Genomic DNA, 24,346 nt, shown 5'->3' with positions numbered 1-24,346 from the left:
GGAAGGAAATTGGATGATTCAAGAAATGATGATTATGTGGGTTTCACAGCATAGTAGATGTAGATAACATCAGTTCTGAAGGTTGCCATTTGTGTGTGTGTGTGTGTGTGTGTGTGTGTGTGTGTGTGTGTGTGTGTGTGTGTGTGTTTTAACTAAGTGAGAAAAGATAGGAGAAGAACATTCAAAACAGACAAATAGACACAAAGACATGAGACATATTTCTGGGACCTACACGTTGTTCTGGAGGCCTGGACTGTAGGATCTGTAGGAGCAGATGACAGAAGCCACCTCCAGCCTAGATAGTAAGTCGACAAGGATCCATCTCCAGGTAACCAGCAAAATGCTTGACTGGAGGTGCAACTCTGGTGGTAGAGTGCCAGCCATGAGCAAACAAACTGAACAAGGTTTCTGTAGTCTGACCATATCTCCCTACCCACAGAAGTTATTTCTCACCTTTATTATTGAAGTCACCTTCCACCAGAGTTCTTGATTTCACCTTTGACCCTCTATACTCTTCTCATCACAGGTGCTAGAGCAGCAGCTATTCTTTTAAAATCTGAGTCATATACCTTGCCATTCCTCTGCTCACGTGTCACTTGCAGTGCTTCCTGTGTTACTCAGAATAAAATCCAAGCCATTGTAATGATCAGCAGGAGCCTACATTGCCATCCTGCCACCCTACCTCTTCTTTCTGTCCTCATTTTCTTTTTCTTCTTTCTATACTGGCTGTTCTTTGCTGTCTGGAAGCCTTTTTCTCCATAACTACATGTCTTACTTCTTACTTCTTTCAAGTCTTTTTTCACTAAAGGACTATATTGAACATCTTACCTCATTCTCTACAATATCACATTATACTATATAGGTTACATAGGTATACTGCCAATTCTTCCCTACTACGGTTAAAGCTTCCTCAGAGAATTTTTTGCTTTGGTTTTTGGTTTTAGTTTTTGTCTGTTTTGTTCAATTACACACATACCTATACTACATGAAGCATAGTAAGCAGTGAGTAAATACTTGGCACAAGGCACATTTTGAAATGTTAAGGATTATTATGTGGTGTAGTAAGAAATTCCAGCTTTGTGTGTTATCCCCATTAGGAGCGTACTAAAGAATTTTATGCTGGGTGAGATGTAAGCTGATGTATGTTTAGACTGGTGACTCTTCCCATAGGATAGTGACTAGAAATAGGGAAATAAACTAGAGGCTGAGGTAAAGCCCAGGTTCAAAATGTCTGAAGGACTAAAAAGCTGGTTCTAGTTAGATGGAAGATAGCAACTAGGCTTGTGGAATATTTGGAAATAGTCAATGGGACTATGTATGCTATACATAGGAGTAGATTCCAATGGTATAACTCCTTTGAACAATTAAGTGACAGTTAATTGAATACCAGGAAGCTGAAACATGTTTTGTCAGAGAGGAGTGGAGCAAAAGAACAGAGAGAAAAAAGATGAACAGATACAGACATAATACTCAATGGGTATATGTGAAAACTGAACCTGGTAACATGAGGGCATAGATGATGTTGGGAGGATAGAATGAGGTGATAGAAGTGGTAACAATGATCAAGATGCTTTCTATTTATAAAAGGACCAGGTATAGCTCAGTGACATTTGTATGGTTGTGGGTATGCATGTACACATACAGTATACTCACATACTTGATACACATACACTGTAAGAAATGAATTCTCTTCCATTTATAGAGTGAAAGCGAAAGCCCTTTATTAAAGTCCTTTCCTTGACATAAGTCAGTGAGTTCTTAAATTTAATCAATGAGTTGTTACTGTACTATATTTTAACAAATGCCAGCTGAGCTATAGTCACAAAATGTAACATTATAAATATCCTATTTATAAATAATGCCCTTTAAGAGTGATACGTCTATTTTTAGTGGGAATTTGATTTTAGTAATCTTATTATAGCTCTCTGCTATTAAATTGTGTCTGGTAAATTGTCCAATTATGGGAATTGCATATTAGTCAAATGTTAGTAAGATTCTGTCACTTATTTAGATAAAGGTAGAAATTAAATATATAACTAGTATTAGAGTAAACTCAAGAAATATGTTAACCCTTTAATGAGATTCAGGCCAACAAAAAAATGATTATGCTATAATTTTTTTTCAATAAGTTTTGTCATATAATGAAGAAAATCCTGCAAATATGCAGTTATTCACCAAGAAAAATCCAAAAAAAATAAAAGAGGGGCAGGAAAAGAAGTTGTTTGCCAGTCTTTTTTTTTTCTCCCAGTCCTGGGGCTTGAACTCACTGTCCCTGAGCCTCTTTGTGCTAGCATTCTATCACTTGAGCCACCGTGCCACTTCTGCCTTTTTTTCTGTATATGTGGTACTGAGGAATCGAACCCAGGGCTTCATGCATGCTAGGCAAGCACTCTTACCACTAAGCCACATTCCCAGCCCGTTTGCCAGTCTTAAAATTCTAACAATCCAACTTTCATATGGAAAAGAAAAAATGTTTCATTGTGTCTATTCTCTGTATGTGAGAATTATTTTGGATTGGCTTTACTATTTTATTAGGAAGAAATTTATTTTGAACTGTCGGGTATATTTAATATCAAGGTCATATCCAATATACTCACCAAAATTGATTTAATTAGGTTTGTTTCATTAAACATAATTTTTATTCCAGCTTCTTGAATTTCTCCTTAATGTTTGAATGACAGATTATACGATTGCCTTATTTTTTTTGGGGGGGGGGTCTGGTCGTGGGGCCTGAACTCTGGGCCTGGGTGCTGTCCCTCAACTCTTCAGCTCAAGGCTAGTGCTCTACCACTTGAGCCACAGCACCACTTCCGGCTTTTTTCTTTTTGCTTATGTGGTGCTGAGGAATCGAACCCAGGGCCTCTGGCATGCAAGGCAAGCGCTCTACCACTGAGCCACCTTCCCAGCCCATGATTGCCTTATTTATCACTCATTTTATCTTTGTTAAGTGTAAAGGGACATCATCCTAATATGCTTTCTTATAGAAAATTAATTATACTATAAGAAAATATGTAGCTGCTTAAACTTCTGCATGTTTATGTTGTCAACTAGCTCCTCTAAAAATACCTCAGAAGTGTTCATTTTTTTTAGTCTTTCAGTATGTGTGCAAATCCTTTCCCTGCGGATCATGTGGAGGGTAGAGAGAGGCTGAGTCTCTTTTCTCTGGACATTAGGACCCTAGACAGATGGATAGAAGCAAGTTTTGATTTGCATCCTTCCTTTGAGAAGTTCCCTTTCTAAATTGCTAATGTCACATACGTAAAAAGAAATGTCTGCAGGGATGTCTTACTAGGATGATTGTCTTATTTGTGTTATTTGTCTTTTTAGTTAGAAAAGAAATTCAAGTTGGGGCTAGGAATGTGACTTAGAGGTAGAGTACTTGCCCAGCATGCTTGAAGCCCTGGGTTTGATTCCTAAGTACCACATAAACAGAAAAGGCCAGATGTGGTTCTGTGGCTCAAGTAGTAGAGTGCTAACCTTAGGCAAAAGAAGCTCAGGGATTGTACCCAAGCCTTGAGTTCAAACCCCAGGACTGGCAAGAAAAGAAAAAAAATTCAAATTGAATTAAAATAGAATAACCAGCCCTGTGCCAGGGGCTCGAGCCTGTAATCCTAGCTACTCAGGAGGCTCAGATTTGAGGATCATAGTTTGAAACCAGCCCAGTCAGACAAATCTGCAAGACTCTTACCTCCATTTAACTAGCAAAAAGCCAAAAGTAGAGCTGTGGTTCAACCAGTCTTGATCAAACATGCTAAGCATGAATGAGAAGCTTTGAGTTCAAGTCCCAGTATCAGCATCAAAAATAAAGCAGGGGGGAAAAGAAGAGTGGTTTTGTAATTTAGCAGTTAAGGGAGAGTACTTTTGAGAATGGAAATGGGCACTAACCAGAAAAGATAATGCTCTGAAAGGTAAGCTGTAAATGTCTTGCTTATAAGTAGTCCAGGTATGATAAAATTCTAATCTTTAAGACACTAAAAGATCTTGTATCAAATGATACAAGTTCTGACAGAAAATACATACTAGAAGCCGCTTGCTGGTGGGTGACTCACACCTGTAATCCTAGCTACTCAGCAGGCTGAGATCTGAAGATTGTGGTTCAAAGCCAGCCTGGGCAGGAAAGTCCATAAGATTCTTATCTCCAATTAGCCACCAGAATACCAGAAGTGGCATGGTGGCTCAAAGTGGTAGAGCATGAGCTTTGAGCAAAAGAACTCAGAGACAGCACCCAGGTCCTGAGTTCAAGCCCACAACTGACAAAAAAAAAAAACCATACTCAAAATTCTAGATGAGAGCATACCACTTTGGACAAACTGCATCTTTCTGTTTATGTACTTTCAAGTAAACAAAGGTATGAAAGAAGCATGATGCTTTTCTTTTAAAAGACTAAAACAGGTTGGGAAGGTGGCTCAGTGGTAGAGCGCTTGCTTTGCAATGCATGAGGCCCTGGGTACAATTCCTCAGCACCACATAAGAAAAAAGCCGGAAGTGGCGCTGTAGCTCAAGTGGTAGAGCGCTAGCCTTGAGCTGAAGAGCTGAGGGACAGCGCCCAGGCCCAGAGTTCAGGCCCCACAACCGGACCCAAAAAAAAAAAAAAGACTAAAACAGATCTTCATAAGAAATGCTGTTTGGTGCTAGGAGGACTTTCCTTAGGGAGCCTGCAGAGTACCAATTGCTCTCTCTGGAAACGTAAGTCCCATCCTTCCCATAGATCCTGTTGCACTCTGTCCCTGGAGATTTACTTCTGTGATCAAGTAAGGATTTCCAAATGAGTTTAAAGGTATTTGGGAGAATACATCAAAAATGAGAACAGGGCATAAAAATATACAAAAATTTTGTGTGTGTAATTTCCTTTTTTAAGTTCTTCCGTATCTTTACTGCCAGTCAAGTGAGGAGGAGTTTTTCTATAGTGTTGTATCACCCCAGCATTTCTTGTCTTCTTTGAAATTCCTCACCTTCTGCCTGCTCTCTGTTCCTCTGCTGGTGGCTCTCCTGGGGTACCCATTTTTTTTAAGGGTGGAGCTATGTCTTTTTAAAATAAATATACTTTTTTATTTTAAATATATATTATTGTAAAGATACTGTACAGAGGTGTTACAGTTACATGAGCAAGGTAATGAGTCCATTTCCTATTGAGCAGTTACCCCCTCCTTTGTTTTTCCCCTACCATCCCTTCCCTCCCACCTTCCCCCCCATTCTCCCCCCAAAGTTGTAAAGTTCGTTTTCAGCATAGTGTCTTATACATCTTGTTGTTACAATGGGTCATCCTGTATCCTTATTTCAGCATTAAATATGCTTTTTGAAGGCCAGAGAACAATAAGTTCTCTTCATACTGTGCTGCCATCCCAATGTAGGTGTGCACTAGATCAAACCAGTCACTTCACTCTGCCCCTGTGCGTTACCCACCTGCTGTTTGCAGCACTGTTTATTTGCTTTCAGATCTCCCCACCATTTCTGTCCACACAGTTACCATCTTGACCATTTCCATCCACACAAAACACCATCTCCACCAAGCTCCTGTCACACTTATACTACCATTCACATATTGCTTTTTCCTTTATTTTTATAACTTGAGTCTCTGCCTCTACTAGACTGCATGCTCCTGAGGTCAAGGACCATACCTTGGTTCACCGGTTTTTTAGGAACTTCATATTGAGTGAACGCTAGCAAAGTTAAGGATTTATCACTATGCCTTAGTTAATGAAATCTCCAGAATGATACTCCTTTTATAAAAATGCATTTAGCTGTGCTTAAGATTAAAATTAAGACCCAAGCAGCCGTATTGGCATGTGGTGGTGTTACTACAAAGCCTCACAGTTTTGCCAGATAAAAATACCTCAGTGCACAATTTCTCTTTGTTCACACACTGTTGAAAATCAATAGGGCCTAACCTGAGGCAAACTGTGAAGTAGGAAATGTTTGTCTTTATTATCTAGCCATCTCCTTTTTTTCTTTTCCCCTCAGCAATGTCTGTCTTTAAGCATTTACTTTTATCCTGTCCTGATCCTTTTTTTTATTCTATCAGTTTTAAATAAATATTAAGAATAATGAGCATTAGTCCAACTGGGCATTGATTTAACATCTCTTATTTCTAAGTGTGAAATGAAAGCCATTATATTACTTGCTCAGGGTATTTGAGTAAACAGGAGTTTTTTTCCCTCTTGTGGAAAAGGAAGAAAAGTTATTACAATTGGGTCTTTTTTTTTTTTTTTTGCCAGTCTTGGGATTTGAACTCAGGGCCTGGTACTGTGCCTGAGCTTCTTTTGCTCAAGACTATAGCATTCTACCACTTGCCACAGTGCCACTTCTGGCTTTTTCTATTTATCTGGTACTGAGGAAATGAACCCAGGGCTTCATGCTGCATGCTAGGCAAGCACTATACCACTAAGCCATATTATTCCCAGCCCCAATTGTATCATTTATAGGTTGGCCCCAAACATAGGAGTATAGTTTCAGTTTGCTGGAGGACCTGTCACCAGGACAGCCATCTCTGTCTCAGGCTAGGGGGCAGATCTGGCCCAGCTGCACTTGTTGAAGGTCTGTTTTGAAGATTTAACATTGGCTGTGGAAGGTAGCCCACCAAAGTGGCCAAATTCCCTTAACAGAATCAGGTCCTAATTAGTTTATATGGTCTGCCCTTCAAAAGTTAAAGTAAGGTACTCCTTCCTTAAGTGTTTTTATTTTTTAACTTTCATGTGTTAGAAAATTATGGCAATTTACAGATTTTACCAAACAAGACAGTATTGCCACCTGTTAGAAGAGTGTCATATTAATTAATACTAATCTTTGTCTTTGCTGTAAATGTGCCTTCCAAGTGACACCATTGTACATTGCAAAATAGTAAAATCTGGGAAGGAACTGCACTCTATAGTTTGCTGCAGTTCTATGTGTGTGTGTCCTATTCGCTTAGAACTTTATTTCAAATTTAATACACTGTTCCTAGTCCTTGCAGCTACCTGGATTTCTAAGACTTGGTCCCTGGAGCATTTTAAGACATAGGAAAGACACTATCTTTGTTCCTTTGTTACAGAAGGAGGATCTCACTCAGTACATTGAATTCATAGACTACCTGGAATTATTAAATGCTGTTAGTCAAGTTTTTAGCTTCAAAACTAATTATGCTGATGCAAGCATATAATCCTAGCTATGTGGGTGATGAAACTGAAAGATCACGGTTAAGACCAGCCTGGGCAAAAACACGAAACCCTATATGAAAACCAGAATAAAACAAGACATGGGGATGTAGCTCAAATATAAGGCCCTGGGAGAGAGAGAGAGAGAGAGAGAGAGAGAGAGAGAGAGAGAGAGAATGAGAGAGACAGAGAGAGAGAGACACACACACACACACACACACAGTGTCTTTTAGAAAAAGCTAATTTAGACTTTGAGATGATGAGAATTTAAATAGTCTTAGCAGTTTGTTTTCCAAGTCTACAGTGTCTATGTTACTTAAGACTCTAATTCAGTAATCATAAATTTTTAATCCAATCTTTCAGTCGGTTTCTTTGTTTTTGTTTTTTTGTTTTAGGGCTACTTGAAATGATTTTCAGGCAGGGGGTCAGTCTCCATCACAGATTTGCTTTTTAAAAAAAATTATTGTTTTATATGAGTCAGGTAATTAGTACATTTCCTTTCATTCAGTATCTTCTGTTCCCTCCCATGAGTTCACTTTCATGTGTCCAGTGAGCTCCACTGCTACACTTTTTCATCCTTTTCCCCTCCAGTTCTCTCAAATGGCTCTTCCTCTTAAATGGCTTCATAGTGAATGAATTAGGCATTCTTGTGTCACATGACCTTTGATCTAAAACCCCACAGTTTTTATGCTTTATCTGATTATTGTCAGTATTATGACTCTGTATGTTACCAAATAAGTATAAACAACATTTCTCCATTTTATATGGAAGGTATAACTGTTTCAATTTGGAATTTTTATCTATTTGATCCTGCTGCTTAAAAGTAGACTGTTTTTTTTATCATAGGTGTATGTTGAGTGTGTGTGTGTGTGTGTGTGTGTGTGTGTGTGTGTGTGTGTGTGTGTGTGTGTGTGTGTGTGTGTGTGTGTGTGTGTTTATAAAATCTGTGTCTCCAGCCTAGACTTTTCCTTTGAGCTTTAGGGTACAACCTTCACTTTGACGGCTCTACTTGGAGGTTTCACAGTCATCTTAATATGTCTAACACTAAATTTTTGGTTGTGACCCTCACCCCATAAAGCACTATCCTACTCCCCATTCTACCTCCCATCCTCCCCATTTCTTTCCCCTCAGTTACTATTGTTCAAGCACACACACACACACACACACACACACACACACACACACACACACACACACACACACACACACACACACACACACACACACACACACACACACACACACACACACACACACACACACACACACACACACACACCTAGAAGTTATTCATGGTCTCTCTAGCCCATTGTCAAGCTTTGTCAGCTGCACCAACGGTTTATAATCTTGAAGCACTCAGTAACTCTAGTCTGTAAGTCTCCATCTTTGCTCCTGAGTATAGATTCATGCAGGAATTACTACGTATATATTACTGTATTTATCACTGTATGGACTAACTTACTTAATGAATTAAACCAATTTAACCCAATTACTTATGGAGCTAAAGGCTTGATCTCCAGAGTACTCTTATTGGGAGGCAGTGTGACCACCTTTAAGAGTAAGACACAGCCCAGTGTCACGCTCACGCCTACAATCCTAACTACTCAGGAGGCTGAGATTTGAGAATCTATGTTCAAAGCCAGCCTGGACAGAAAAGTCCATGGTACTTTTCTTTTTTTTTTTTTTTTTTTTTTTTTGCCAGTCCTAGGGCTTGAACTCTGGGCCTGGACACTGTCCCTGATCTCCTTTTGCTCAAGGCTAGCACTCTACCACTTGAGCCACAGTGCCACTTAGGTTTTTTTCTGTGATTAATTGGAGATAAGAACCTCGAGGACTTTCCTGCCCAGACTGGCTTCCCACCAAAATCCTCAGGTCTCAGCCTCTGGAATAGCTAGAATTACAGGCATAAGCCACTGGTCTCTGGCATATGAGACTCTTATCTTCAATTAAAACCTAAAACCCAGAAGTAAAGCTGTGGGTCAAAGTAGCAGAGCATTAGCCTTGAGCAAAAAAGCTCAAGGACAGTGCCCAGGACTTGAGTTAAAGTCCCATTACTGATTTAAAAAAAAAAAAAATAGTGAGACCCATTAGGTCTGAGGCCATTTGGAGTTTTCCCTAGAGAGGCTAGTACAGCACCAGCCCCCTTTCTCTTCCTCCTTTTGCATCCAGCCATGAGGTGAGTGATTTTGCTCCACCACAAACTGCCTCCCATGATATGCTGCCTTGTTGTAGACCCAAAGCATTGGAACTAACCTAACCCTCTGAAACTGTGAGCCACAATAAATCTTTTTTCTTTGTAAGTTGATTATCTTTTGTATTTGTTATAAAAACAGAAAGCTAGCTAGCACACATAATTTAGATAAGGAATTTAAAATGTCATTACTTCTGGAAACCAAGATTAATAATACTACCCAATGATCAGAGTTTCCCCCCAAGGGTAAATATTTTATATTGTAATACCAAAGTTTTCACAGCCTTAGCATCGTAAGTTTATGTAAATCTTGAGCGCTTACTATGTACCAACTCTCAGGAATGAAAGATGAGTACGATGTTTTCCTGCCTTTAGAATTCACTCACTGAAGATAATTTTTGTGTGTGTGTGAAAATACTGTACAGAGGGGTTACAATTACATGGGCAAGATAATGAGTACATTTCTTATCAAGCATTGTAGCCTCCTCCTTTGTTTCCCCTTCCCATCCCTTCCCATCCTCCCCCTGCCCCCCCACCCAATCCTCCCCATGCGCCCCCCCCATCCCCACCCCCACACCAAAGTTGTAAAGTTCGTTTTCGACATAACGACTTGTACATCTCATTGTTGCAATGGGTCCACCTGAATCCCTATTTAAACGATTTGTTTTTCCCCTCCCCCTCCACAAATTATACCGACATCAAATACAGTGAAAGCAGGGGTTATACTGTGGGGGAGATGTAGACAATTTTTTTATATACAGCATTCCATGTAGTTTCAAAAAGATTGTGTTTCAATTTCATCCAGATCTATTAGATCACTTTTAGGTCTATTTCATAGTCCAAGTGAGATATAGTGTAATAGGAAAAACTCATATATATATATATATATATATATATATATATATATATATATATATATATATATACACACACACACACACACACACGAGCTCATACCATAAGAGACTAACATGAACAAGAAATACTTAAAATTAATATACAAATCTGTTATTTACCAGTACTGTCTAGTACACACACCCGTTCTGTAGGAGGTGGGTGTAGTGATGGATACATGCTATTGTTCACAGAATTTTCACTGCTTATTACATAATTACATTGAATGCCATATGGTGTTCTAACTGTAGCTCATTAAATTACTAGCAGTTTATACTTCTTTAGTATAAAACTTTGGATATTTGTTTCCATAGAAAATGTGATCTTTGAGGAAGATCACACTCATAGAATACATACAGCACAGTGACTTTTCACAAATCATCCCTATGTGAGCCCTGGGTGATAGACAAAAGACAATGCCATTCAGCCCAGCTATGTAAGGGTTACCGGTACTAACCATGTTTTTTAAAAAAATCAACTTTTTTTTTAAGGACATATTGTTTTGAAAATTATCTATTGGTTTGACATACTGATCTTTTTCCTTATTGTTATTCTAGAGGAATAAATTGTTTCTATTAGGTTTGCCAAGTAGTTACTAAAGTTTTTTTAAGTTTCTTTTAAAAAATTAACTTTAAAGAATAAAAATCTTTCTAAATAATACATTATACCTATATCCATATATCACAGTGTATTGAGAACATAATTTATCCTTCTCTTTAACTTAGTTTTTTTATATAAACATATAGTTTCTAATTGTGTAGTAGATGTCTTCAAGAAGAATTGGTTATTTTATGGGCCTTAGAGTATTATGGATTGCAGGTTCTTTTGCTTGTTTTACGTAGTTATTCAGTCTTTGCATACCGGCTATCTTTTTGTCATGTTGATTGTTACTGTCTGTTACAGCCCTCTCTGTTTTCTGATTTACAGTTTTTAATTTCCTGTGAGCTAGTAATCCAGCTTAAAAATTCCATTAGAATGACTAGTGTGTACAAACACAGACTGAATAGACTCTGAGTGAAAGTCTAATAGGCTCACATGAGTCAAGTGCCCAGAGCTGCCATGCTTGGCCTTGTGACTTTTGTTTTGGTTGCCAAGATACCTTTTTTTCTTCCTCTTACTTCTGGTTAAGGCAGATGTCATTGGATTTACTAAGTCACAAAGCAGAAAATATTATGATGTATTATTTGTAACATCTCCTTTGGGTCACTTGGTCTTTGTTGATATGACACTGGGGTGATCTATCTAAAGCTCAGAAATATAATAGTGTATTGATAATTAAGTTTCCTGACATCTTTCCAAGTGCCTAGCTATGGAACTGAATCATGCAAGTAAATAAGCTTTATTAAGCTGTTGATACCAAAGCTTATTTTCTTTGTCCTTTATTATGCATCCGGTATGCTATTTTAAATTTTTTTCTTTTATATTTTTGCTAGTGCTGAGGATCAAACCTGGTACCTCACATATGCACTCTGAGCGTGTTGCTCTCCCCAAGGTCATTTGAGTATTAACAACCTGTTGGATACTTTGTAACTAATTTTGAAGTATATTCATTAACCCTCCAACATTTTTTGTAAGACACCTTTGTTTGGCATTGTGCCTGCAATGAAAGCATAAAATAGACAGGATTTCAGTGTTACAGTACTTGAATAATATGTAATCATCTTCAAATTTTTGTGTGTATATTCAAATGAGCCAATGTAGATGCCAAGCTTGGGGCATACATCTTTAATTCTAACACTTGGGAAGCTGAAGTAAAAGGCTCATAAATTTTAGGCCAGTTTGGACAACATAAAAGAGCTCATCTCCAAAAACAAAAGCAAACAACAATAAAAAAGTAGATTCCAAGACCTATCTTAGTAGGTACGATTTGAAACAACAAATAGTTACTGCTTTAATGATGTATTAGCTGATGATACTGATACAAGTGGTTCTTTAGAACATGTTTTGAGAAATGTTAGTCTTATATATAAAGGATTCTTAACAGGGAAGTATAGCTTTCAAATAGTATATGGCCAAGAACAATACTATGTTATAAGAACAAGATTGCTATTTCCTCTAAACTCTAATCCTGAGCCACATAATTATATTTCAGTCAACAAGGATCCACATAAACATATCCAATGAGATAATCACTACATGACATCATAGTCTTAGTTGGAAGTATACTCTGGTGTTCACACTGCAGAATCACCAAACACAGATTTCTCAAAATGTGTTCCATGGCCATATCTCAGAAGTCTGGTGTTTTGTTTTTATTTTATACCACACCAATATTGAACTTTCTCATAAGAATGCCACTGGCCTGTCACAAGTTATCTCCTAAAAAGTGTCAACAACTCTGTCTTGAAATATGCACTCAAAATTACATTAGTGGTTATAGCTAAGGAAAGTCTCCAGGTGGCTAGGAGATGTTTATTTTAATCATTTATCTTTTTGAACCTTACAAATGCTAAACCAAGCAGTTTTATTACCCTACCAAAAGTATACTTGAGACTGCATACCATTTTGTAACAATAGCTCTAAAATTTCACTACTGATTCCTTTATAATAGCTACTCTCTTAAGCAGCGCTTTTCTTTTTTTTTCTTTTTTTGCCAGTTCTGAGGTTTGAACTCAGGGCCTGGGTACTGTCCCTGAGCTTCTTTTGTTCAAGGCTAGTACTCTACCACTTGAGCCACAGTACCACTTCTGGCTTTTTCTGTATATGTGGTACTGAGGAATCAAACCCAGGGTCTCCTGCCTGCTAGCAAGTACTCAGCCACTGAGCCACCTTCCCAGCCCCATCGTTTTTGGTTTTTTTGTTTTGTTTTGTTTTTTGTATTTTTTTCCTATCCAATGTCCTGGAGGGTTGAGATTTTCCTCTTGTAAGCACTTTATTTGAATACGCATTCCCTTCTCCTGAGGTTTATTATATCATTTTATCATATTTCATTGTTTCTTAGTAGTCTTTTCTTATTCTAGTCCCTTATAAGAAAAAAAAGTAGTATCTTATTTCTTATAGCTTAATATATTTTAATATCTAGAATATATTTGTGCCTAAAATATAGTCCCAGATGGGCTGGGAAGGTGGCTCAGTGGTAGAGTGCTTGCCTTGCATGCATGAGGCCCTGGATTCGATTCCTCAGCACCACATAAGCAAAAAAAAAAAAAAATATATATATATATATATATATATATGTGTATATATATATATATATATATACACACACACACATATACATAAAGTTCCAACATTGGCTTATTTTTTAGCTTTCTTCCTCAGTGGGAAGGAGAATGATTAACATGTTGAATTGAAATTTGTGCAGATATTTAAAAATAATTAGAAATTATTAAAAACACAAAATAAGATATTTTTGAAATTCTATTACCTATTTGGCCTTCCATGTCAGCTTTAGAATGATTTTTTTCCAAGATGAAAACAACTGCAATAAAACCTTTTTGTTTTAAAGCTATAATATAATTTGGGAAGAATTCACATTTTAGAATATCTAACCTTAACATTTAGCTACACACCTGTCTTTCTATTGATTCAGGCCTTTATATATATAGCTTTCTGTCATGTAGTTCCTGTTCCCTTCATAAAGAGTGGAACATTTTGGAAAGGGTTTTTCTGTTGTAAGTACTTTTCCTTTAGTATATAATGCAGCAGGAATATAGGAAAGCTATTCTATTGTCACTCTATTGTTTTTCAACTGTTTCTCTTTTTTAAGGCATATAATTAAAGTATTTATAAATGCCATAGATATATGATTGGGGGGGAGGGGAGGGGGAGGGGAGTCCAGATACAGAGGGTTAGTACTCTAGATTTACTCAAACTTACCTATACAGTATATATACAGGAGATCTGGGTATCTATAACTCAAGACCACATGGAGAAAGTTATATTATTGTGGCATGCATTAGTATTGCTATTACAAAAATTACAGTTGCATGCTCACCAAAAACTAGATCTTATTTCATGCACTTTATCTCAAATGCTGTGGATGTTTGATTCATTTTCTATCCAACTTCACTAAAGATATTCCACTTTCAAAAGTCTCCAGTTTTTATTTTCACACATGTTGTGGGTCATTTTGGCCTGACAGGAGTACCATAACTTTTATCTTTTTTTGGTTTTTTTGGACCCCATTAACTTTTGGGGAGGCAGATTTTCACTAAGTTAAGGGAGAGAAAGCATGAGACTAATGAGAGCTTCTCCATGTCAACTACACTGAGCAAAGAGCACATCAGGCTTGGTCAAAATCACATGTAAAGCTGGTGTCGGTGGCTCACACCTGTAATCTCAGGAGGCTGAGATCTGAGGATCCAGGCTCGAAGCCATCCTGGGCAGGGAACATTCGTGAGACTCTGATCTCCAATTAACCACTAGAAAACCAGAGGTGGCTCTGTGACTCAAATGATAGAGTGCTTACTTTGAGCAGAAGAGCTCAGGGACAGTGCTCAGACCCAGAGTCAAGCCCATGACCCCCACCCTACCCCACCCCCCAAAAAATCACATGTAATAAATATGAGTAAGGAAAAATTACTGTATATTTGCACTTTGAAATATCTCATTAATATATGAAATTTAGAGCATGTAGTCAAGTTTTATATAAATATATATTTCCATAGTGATTTAAGTTAAAATGTAAAATAAAATGTCTGAGATTAATTAAAGATAAACTTTTCTTTTTTGTCCTGGTCCTAGGGTTTGAATGCAGGGCCTGAGCATTGTTTCTGAGCTTTTTTGCTCATGGTTAGTGCTCTAATACTTGAACCACAACTCCACTTGAGCTTTTGGGTGGCTAATTGGAGATAAAGGTCTTACAAACTGCCTTGCCTGGGTTGGCTTTGAACCACGATCCTCAGATCTAAGTCTCTTGCGTAACTAATTACAGGCATGGGCTACCAATGCCCCGCTGACAATAACTTTAAATTTTTTTTCAGTTTCAGTTTGTTGACATATATATATAAATAAAATTCAGAACTTAAGGACCTCATATATATGTGATTTAACAGATAGCTATAGGAAAATTTACCTGATTGCATATTTTTAGCATATGGAGTTTGTTGTTTGTTGACTGCATTTTAATAAAACTGTCTTATAAGACCAAAAAGAACAAAACATGAAGTACTTTCCTTGTTTTCATTTGCTTTCACTGAAGATTGCTCTGGCAGTTTTTACTAGTGGACTTTATACAGACTGTAGATCAGTAAAGTTATCTCTGATTGGTTTACACACAGAATGTAATTGAGTTACACATTGGATTGTTTGCGCTCATGTACAGGTAGCTATCTTAAGAGTGCTTAACCAGGTGCCAGTGGCTCACGCCTGTAATCCTAGCTACTCAAGATGCTGAGATCTGGGGATCTGGGTTCAAAGCTAGCCCGGCAGGAAAGTCTGTGAGATTCTTATCTCCAATTAACCACCAGAAAACCAGAAGCTGCACTGTAGAGCTGAGGGACAGGGACCAGGCCCAGAGTTTAAGCCCCACAACCAACAACAACAACAACAAAAGAATGCTGAGTCCTGGGGGAAAAGGGTAAATTGTGCTCACTGGACACTGTTGAAAGTGAATTGTACAATTTGCAAGTGGAGACAGGAGGGAGGAACTGGGAGAGAGGGAGAGAAGGGATGACACTTCATGAAAGGAAATGTACTTACTACCTGACTTTTTGTAGCTGTAATCCCTCTGTACATCACCTTTCAAGAAAAAGTAAATAAAAAAAAAACTTCATACCCTATTTGAATTTGAAATACATTTTTCAAAATGTTGAGTCCTCTAGTGACAGCTGCAGGAGAGAGATGGCCGAAGTACACCAGGAACTGGGACATGGCTGGGGAGCAACAGAAGGCTTTTCCAGGGAAGGTGTGGGCCCAAAGAAAAGTTTGCCATGTTAAAAACTGAGCTAAGAACTAGGGAAAAGGTGCAAATTGAAATCATAGAGAAGAATCTTCAGTTGGTCCAGAAGTGATTCTGGGTGCCAGTCTGTCTTACTCCTCTTATTTTCTCCAGTTGTGCCAGACACCAGGCCAAGCTAGTATTAGGCCTGAGACCTCCTGAACTTAGTGTCACATGTTCACTTAGTGCATTCATATACCCCTCTTCACTCACCTGTGGCTACTGTCACCGTGCTTCTGCCCTGACACTAGTCTCTACATGCTCTGTAAGTTCTCTGTACTGCTGCCAGAACTTAATCTCCATTTTAAAATGAACCCTTTCCTGCAGCACCACCAGCTTAACTGATTCCTAGTAACTACACATGGCATTACAAGATTTCTTCAACCTTTCGTCCCATCTTTTTTTTTTAGCTTCTCTCCTCCTCACCCCCCCCCCTTGCCCTTTCTTTCTCTTGCTTTTGCTATCTCTCTTGCTCTTTTTTCTTTTCACTTTCTCTTGCATTTCAACTCCTATAATTTTTCACCATTGTTGGGATTTGTCTCTTTTTCTGTCCTCATCCCACCCCCTCCCCTGCACAGCAAACTCCTACCCTAGCAAGATCACCCCCTTCCTCGAAAAGCCTTCCATTACTCCTCCAGATAATGTCCCATCTTCCCTGTGAGCTTTACTCACTTCTCTGCTGCAGTTTTTCTCCATGATCCTATTTTATCTCTGGACTTGCCTCTAACAGTCTGTTGAGATGATAGAGGTGTGAGGTCAGTTTGAAAAGAGAATGTTTATTGGAGGCAGAAGATAATGTCCCATCTTCCCTGTGAGCTTTACTCACTTCTCTGCTACAGTTTTTCTCCATGATCCTATTTATCTCTGGACTTGCCTCTAACAGTCTGTTGAGATGATAGAGGTGTGAGGTCAGTTTGAAAAGAGAGTGTTTATTGGAGGCAGAAGATAGGGGGTGAGAAGTCAGTACAAATGCATATTTAAGATTTTTATAGAGGTGAAGGGAAAAGGTGGGGTAAGAAAAACAGTGATTGTGAAGGTAAGAAGTTAGAGAGCTTCCGGCTTCAAAGAAACATGGTCAGAAGAACAAATTCGGTATGTAAGGAATTTGTTTTTTAACTCCTATTTTAGAAATATGCAGAAAAGTAATTAGTTGCTACTTCGAGCTCTTCAAAGAAGGATTGATATGTAAGATATAGGTCATGCACATCCATCCCTGCAAACTTCCTACTTAACAAGGAAGACACATAGGAAATTAGACTAAACTGTTCAATAATGGCAACCATGTACGGTTAGAGAGCTTAAGTATGGTAGAAGTGATTCCAATTTGTATATAATTTGTATGTATTGAGCAGTGCTGATGAGAAAGCCATTTAGATGGAAAGTACTGAAAAGGCAGAGATGGGTGGTGGAGTACGGTCTTCATGGGACAGCATGAATAAGTCTCTGTATAAATAGGAAGGCATTGAAAGTCTTAATAAGAGAAATCAAGAAAGATAAATTATGCTGCTGAGTTAGCAGGCTTTGGTACCATGATGCTTGCATTATAAAAGCAAACCCAGAAACAACTATAGCAATGTCTAGTGTTGGCTAGGAATCAAAGTTTTGTGTATTCCCAGGCTTTTTTGTTTAATAATAATGGTAGTTTTGAGATAAATCTAAAACTAGTACTGTTAATGTACTTTTCTGACATGAGAAGCCTTGACTCCTCTTAACAATATGCTTTACATAATTAGCTCCATGTCATGTAATTTGAAGAGCATTTTAATTTGAAATAAGATTTATGTTTGTGAAATTATTTCATCAAAAGGTCATAATATTTCCGTCCTTAACTTCTCAAAAACAAACAACATTGAAAGACAATCTAACATGGACTAAAATAGGATTCTTTTTATCAACTACAAGCCAGGTACTATGGCTTATACCTTTAACTAAAGTTAAAGCCACTTGGTAGGTAAAGATTGGAAGAATCATGATTCTAGGCCAGGCTCACAAAAAGAAAAAAAAACATATATATATATATATATATATATATATATATATATATATATATATATATATATATATATATATATATATAAACCAGTAATAACATGTATACATTGGTACACACCTGTTATCAATAGGAGGATTGTAATAGAGGACATCCCAAAAAAAATGTTTAAGTAGTTATAGTTTGGGCATTGGTGGCTCACACCTGTAATCCAAGCTATTCAAGAGGCTGAGATCTTGGGATCACAGTTCAGAGCCAGCCCAGGAAGGAAAGTTCATGAGACTTATCTCCAATAAACTAATCAGAAGAAAGCCAAAAGTGGTGCTCTGACTCAAATGGTAGTAGTACTAGTCTTGAGCAAAAAAAGCTCGGTGATAGCACTCAAGCCCTCAAGCCCCCAAGCCCCAGGCTAGGGGGAAAAAAACCACAGCAAAAAGGACTCGGGCAATGGCCCATGATAGAATACCTACCTACCTGGGAAGTATATAGCTTGAGTTCAAACCCCAGAACACACACACACACACACACACACACACACACACACACACACAAAGTAAATAAATGAACCACTAAAAGTGCTTGGTGGCAATGTAAACTCATGAGTAAATGACTAACCTTGGTTTTTTTTTAACTTAAAAAAATCAATAGTATTACAAAGGTGATATACAGAGGAATTAGAGTTACATAAATCAGGTAGAGTACATTTCTTTTTGGACAATGTCACCCCTTCCCTCACTCGCTTCCAGTTTTTCCCTCCCATCCCTAGAGGTTTGGATTTTTTATTGTGCAGGATTCTCCCCCCATCATCAGATTAAATCTAGTTCTAGTATTAATCTCTTGTTACTGTTTGAGATCCATATTTTACTTTCATTCTGTAGTTGAGAGTTTAAATTCTTCAAGTTAAAAATGTGCAGAAATTCTTATAACCTTTTGTGCATCTTCTTCAAGAGGAGAGACCAAAAGACACTATGGCTTAAACCTGGTCTGTGTATCAGGGAATTGGATATAGGGAACATCTGGCCTGTAGATCATACAAAACCTGAAAATTTTCTTAGTATATGACAGGTCAGACACAGAGGCAGGCTGTCTGCCTGTATTGATGATTGTGTATGGCATGTGAATGATGTTATAAATACCCAAATGGCCCTTGGGAGGGAAAAAAAAAGGCTTCCTGCTATCCAGAAGTCCTCCTTTCTCTTTCTCTGCCTAAATGGCAGTCTCAGTGGTTTTCACCCTGTAATATCAATTCCAGTATCACAGCAGCTGGTCCTAAATAGAGTTCTCCTCCCTTGAAAATTTAACAGCTTCCTTCTCTAATCGCTTCCTCCTTCTCCTCCCTCTCCTCTCCTTGATATGGTTTTGGTTAGCTTAGAAACCTCTCTTCTAATTTTTCAAACAGCATGTTAAGCTTACCTTCTCATTTAAGAAATTCTTTCTAAATCCGTGAGTCCTCACTGAAGACCACGTGCTGCTACATATTTCCCTGCACTTAAGAGTTTTATGGCTCACTAATGAAGTAGCCATTTGCTATATTTGCTTAGTTACCATAGCAACAGTGCCCTGGTTAGTGTACACCTGAGTAGCTTCCTGGAGTTTGACATGTTATGCAGCTAATAATTCCAATTTCTCCTAAGAGGCAACTGGAATTTTGCAGAATGGTATTCTTTAATTTACTGAATAGAAGTTGTTTATCCTACTGTGTATCCAGTTAGTACCTGTCATCACATAGTCATGGAGTCATAAAAATTTTAATTTGGAAAAATGATTCATCCTTGTGGTATATATCAAAATAGCTGATAGAGAAACATTGTTTCCATCTCTGTCAACAGCTTAATTTCTCAGTCTATACATTTTAGGAATCAAAGAAATTGATCAAATTAGAAATTGAGACTGCTTGGGTGATTAGCTTTAAGTAATTTCAAATTTTATTATAAACCTTCAGGTTTTTAGTTCAATAAATGTGAAAATTGGAAAATACTTCTCATCACAGTTATTTTCCCAGGCTCCTATTGTCTAGCTTCTGTTAGGTCAGCTTCTTTGAACTCCATTACCTCATCCATTCCCTCCTACATGCTCACTTCTGAGTTTCCTTTTTTTTCAGTTACCAATCAAGCATATTACCTTGGCCTATGCCTTAGACACAGACATTGCCCTTGTCTTCAGAGAGCAACACATGAATGAACCTGTAATCAGTCATAGAGGGATCAGGGGGTAGATAACTGGATATAAAAACATTACTGTAAGTGGACAAATATAATTTAGAAGTTCTTATTTTTCCTACTGGTGAATCAACCTCATCTGTCAAATATAAATATTTCCACCAAAGCTACACTTGCCCAGATGTACATAGGTAACCCAGATCATCAGATCAACAGCTTAGAATAGTGAAGTAGATCTTGTCTGTCATTTCTTGAGTTTGCATCATGGCTATATGTAATATATAATTTTATGTACATATCAATAATGCATAAAACTTTTATACATTTGGATGTATTATAGTCATCCTATGACTGGTGGAAAAAAGTACATAGTAGTCTGATATCCCTAACACATAGGAGTTATATGCTATAAAATAAAGTACTTAAATGTGAAGCAATTCGTAAATAGAAAATCATCTACTACATCCATAAATCAGCAAGACTATTTTCACTCCGCCTCTTGTTTAGAAATGCTTTTCCTTATAAATTTAATTTCCTCTGGATAAGACTATGAAGAACTAGATTTGGATGAGCTAGATAACACTATATATTTAGGAAAAACTGGCTAAAGTATTTCTGTAATACCTTCTTACTGCTACTAATAGCATGAAAGATAAATTATTAAAATTCTCCTTAGAAATTTTAAAGTTCTACGTAGAAATTCTCATGTTAGCCAAGTAACTTAATAAAGGATTTCATAGTTCTTCATCAGATGATAGAAAATCCCAGCACTGTTTATCTGTCAGTGAGTAAGCTCTCTGAGAGCTTACAAAAAGACATTTACAGTTGACTGCTGAGAGGGCTGGCAACATGAACTGAAATATTTGTGAAAATAGAAAACATTTGTGTGATGATTATTCTCAGTTCTCAACACTTAGTATGGTGAACTTTTAATGAGTCTTCAAAAAGATTAAACTTGCAAGAATGAACTCAAGACACAATTCTAAATTAATGAATATAATTCAATCCTTAACTAAAAGAAAACACTTGCATTCTCTTTATCTTGGAAGAAACACATAGTTTGTCATTTTGACATAGTGAAAGGCTTGAGTTTTCTTCTTGACTTATGACAAATTTAGGAGAGGAAAAGGCATCTATCTTTATGTTTCATGTTTCATTAGTGATCTCAAATTCTAATCAGATTAACAAAGTTAAATGTGAATTTTATGATGCATACTTTGAAATAAAATCAATGTACATAGAAAGTGGGAGTAAAAAGAATTGTACTGTGATAATCCTGTCCTTGATGACTGTGTTTATATACTATTTAAATGCTCTGTAAGTCAGGTGCTAGTGGCTCACTATAATCTACATAGTCTGTAACCTTAGCTACTCAGGAGGCTGAGATTGTAATAAAGTCCAGCAACTTTGTTAAATAATTTACCCCAAACTGTAAGCTACCAAATTTTGGGGTTTTAGTGTAGAGGTTGAGTTGCAATTGGTTCTAGTTTATGATTCCATAAATGTTACATATTTTGCCTATAGCCTACATGTGTTTTAAAATAAATTTTAACTTTGAAAACATCAAAGGAGATAAAGTAACTTTTAATCTGGAATAGCTGAATATTCCCTCCCCATCAGAATAAAGGATGAGCACAAACAGTTAATTATTCAAAGATGTGCTTATCCAAGTAATTCCTGTACCATTCTGTTTAAGGTGTGTATTTGAGTGATAAGAAGAAATAACAGCTACAATAAACTGAATGCCTTTTCTGGAAATGTTTTATAAGGGTTGTTGCACATATTTCTGGCATCATCCTCAGTTATCTTTGAGGGTGCCAAGAGGTTAGAGAAGTTGACAGTGTGACTAATGTCACACCTAGGAATGGAACTGGACCTGAAAACCAGGGTGTGATTTCAGGCCCTGCTATGTGATGAGATTGTTCATTGTTTTGCTTTAAGCACTATTTTGGCCGTTGTGTATGCTTTAAGTTTACTTTGATGTCTGATTTTTTTTTTTTTTTTTTTTTTTTGCCCGTTGTGGGGCCTGAACTCTGGGCCTGGGCGCTGTCCCTCAGTTCTTCAGCTCAAGGCTAGCACTCTACCACTTGAGCCACAGCGCCCCTTCCGGCTTTTTCTGCTTATGTGATGCTGAGGAATTGAACCCAGGGTCTCATGCATGTGAGGCAAGCGCTCTACCACTGAGCCACCTTCCCAGCCCAGTATTTTTAAATATGAAATTATCAGCATGAATCTGAATACCCAATTTATTTCTGCTTTGCTCCTTGTGATACCAAATTATAAAACTACTGGACCTCTTAATAGGGTTGGTCTTCCTCAGTGAAGTTGTGGTCTTGCTGCTGGTTGTCTATCCCCCTGGCATCACAACTTTGCTGCCTCTAGTCATAATTATTTCCTTAGTTTTTCTCTAAAAAAAAAAAAAAAAAGATAGTTGTGGCATATAAATAGTTAGAGCCAGTGGCTCACGCCTGTAATCCTAGCTACTCAGGAAGCTGAGATCTGAGGATCACAGTTAAAAGCCAGCCCAGTCTAGGAAAGTCTGTGTGACTCTTATCTCCAATAAACCACTGTGGCTCCAGTGGTAGAGCGCTCACCTTGAGCTGAAGAGCTGAGGGACAGTGCCCAGGCCCAGAATTCAAGCCCCACAACCAACCAAAAAAAAATAAACAGTTAGATCAAAGCACTGCTGATTAGTATAGATAGTTCGTGTATTTTTTGCTTTTAAAGAAGCTTTTGTTTTTAAAGAGGCTTTGAGGAATGAGAAGGAAAGAGGAAACAGCTTGCATTAAGCAAAATGAAAGAAATATACATATCACCCAATGTGGAAGAAATTGTTGTGTTGTCAAAGCTCATAGAATTCACAGACATTATAGAGCATGATAATGACAGTTTGCCTTGTGAACGCTAAAATGTGTTTGTGAATTTAACTAAGTATCACTATCTCACAATACTGTGAAATTTATGTAATCACTTAATCTCTGTTGTCACCAGCCATACATGGCTTTTAAGCACTTGAAATGTAGCTGAGGTGTTTGCAAAACTGACTTTTAAACTTTATTAATTTTAAATTAACTCATTCAGGAGCATGTGGTAGAGTGTTTGCGTTTTTAGACAATTCGTATGAAGTAAAAAATTCACCTTATACCTTACACTGCTTTTATATGCCAAATCTAAATGTTAACATATTGATGTCTTACAATTTGATAACCCATTTACCCTCTCTGATACAACAAACCTAAAACTTTTTTTGTCCTTCTTTATTCTTTTTTTTGAACCACATTGTTATCACTATCTGAGCCATAAGTAATATGATCCAGGGTCCTTGTTTTCATAAGAATTAGAAATAGTAGGGCTGGGAAGGTGGCTAAGTGGTAGAGCGCTTGCCTTGCATGCCTGAGGCCCTGGGTTCAATTCCTCAGCACCACATAAGCAAAAAGAAAAAAGCCAGAAGTGGCGCTGTTGCTCAAGTGGTAGAGCACTAGCCTTGAGCTGAAGAGCTGAGGGACAGTGCCCAGACCCAGAGTTCAGGCCCCATGACCGGACCCAAAAAAAAAAAAAAAAAGAATTAGAAATAGTAGTATCTGTAAGAGACACTTGTCCACATGATTTAATATTTGCTATTTGTAATTCCTCCAATAACTCTTCCAACAAACCAATGTTAGAAAGCCCTTAAGTTTCCCCATTGCTACTCCAGTGTACATTCTAGCAGATGGACATGTTACTCACTATTGCATGCCCTCTGAGCTTTCTTTGTCTATTCCCAAAAACTGAAACTTCCAATAAGTGCACTGCCAGAAAGCTGGGCTACCTCAGAATCTTTTTGTATCAGAAAATCAGCTCAGCCTTCAGCTTTCATCCTGGTTATTTTATTACTTTCTCTGGCCCTTCTAGCCTCCATTCACCTGCTCCCAAGATGCCTTCAAAACTTCCTTTTATATTATGTGACTTTGGGGAAGGGGCTGCTCACAAGTGCCCTGTCTGCTTTTCCTGCTTCTCTTAGCCTTCAGGCTGCTCTCATCCTGCAGATGTCAGCCTCCTCCCTCTTGAGAGTCACTGTTCACCTCCCTCATTGCTTCCTACTCTCCCATTCAGAAATGAATA

At 37.7% G+C, this 24,346-nt stretch overlaps 2 protein-coding genes across 2 annotated transcripts in view; one reads left to right on the top strand and one right to left on the bottom strand.

Moving 5' to 3' along the window:
• LOC138820304 (BTB/POZ domain-containing protein KCTD4) overlaps positions 1-19,553 on the bottom strand; it is a 38,194-nt gene extending 18,641 nt beyond the window's left edge. The window contains exon 1 of the mRNA XM_070011979.1: positions 19,500-19,553. The gene's annotated coding sequence lies outside the window, so the exon portion shown is untranslated. The remainder of the gene's footprint in view (positions 1-19,499) is intronic.
• The window catches only part of LOC138820305 (general transcription factor IIF subunit 2), a 133,523-nt gene that overhangs the window by 79,434 nt on the left and 29,743 nt on the right, over positions 1-24,346 (top strand). The gene's annotated exons all lie outside the window — the stretch shown is intronic.

This window comes from Dipodomys merriami, unplaced genomic scaffold, assembly GCF_024711535.1.
Source record: "Dipodomys merriami isolate MVZ:Mamm:240054 unplaced genomic scaffold, mDipMer1.0.p SCAF_857, whole genome shotgun sequence".
Classification (NCBI taxonomy): domain Eukaryota; kingdom Metazoa; phylum Chordata; class Mammalia; order Rodentia; family Heteromyidae; genus Dipodomys; species Dipodomys merriami.
This window is presented reverse-complemented; position numbering and strand designations above follow the sequence as displayed.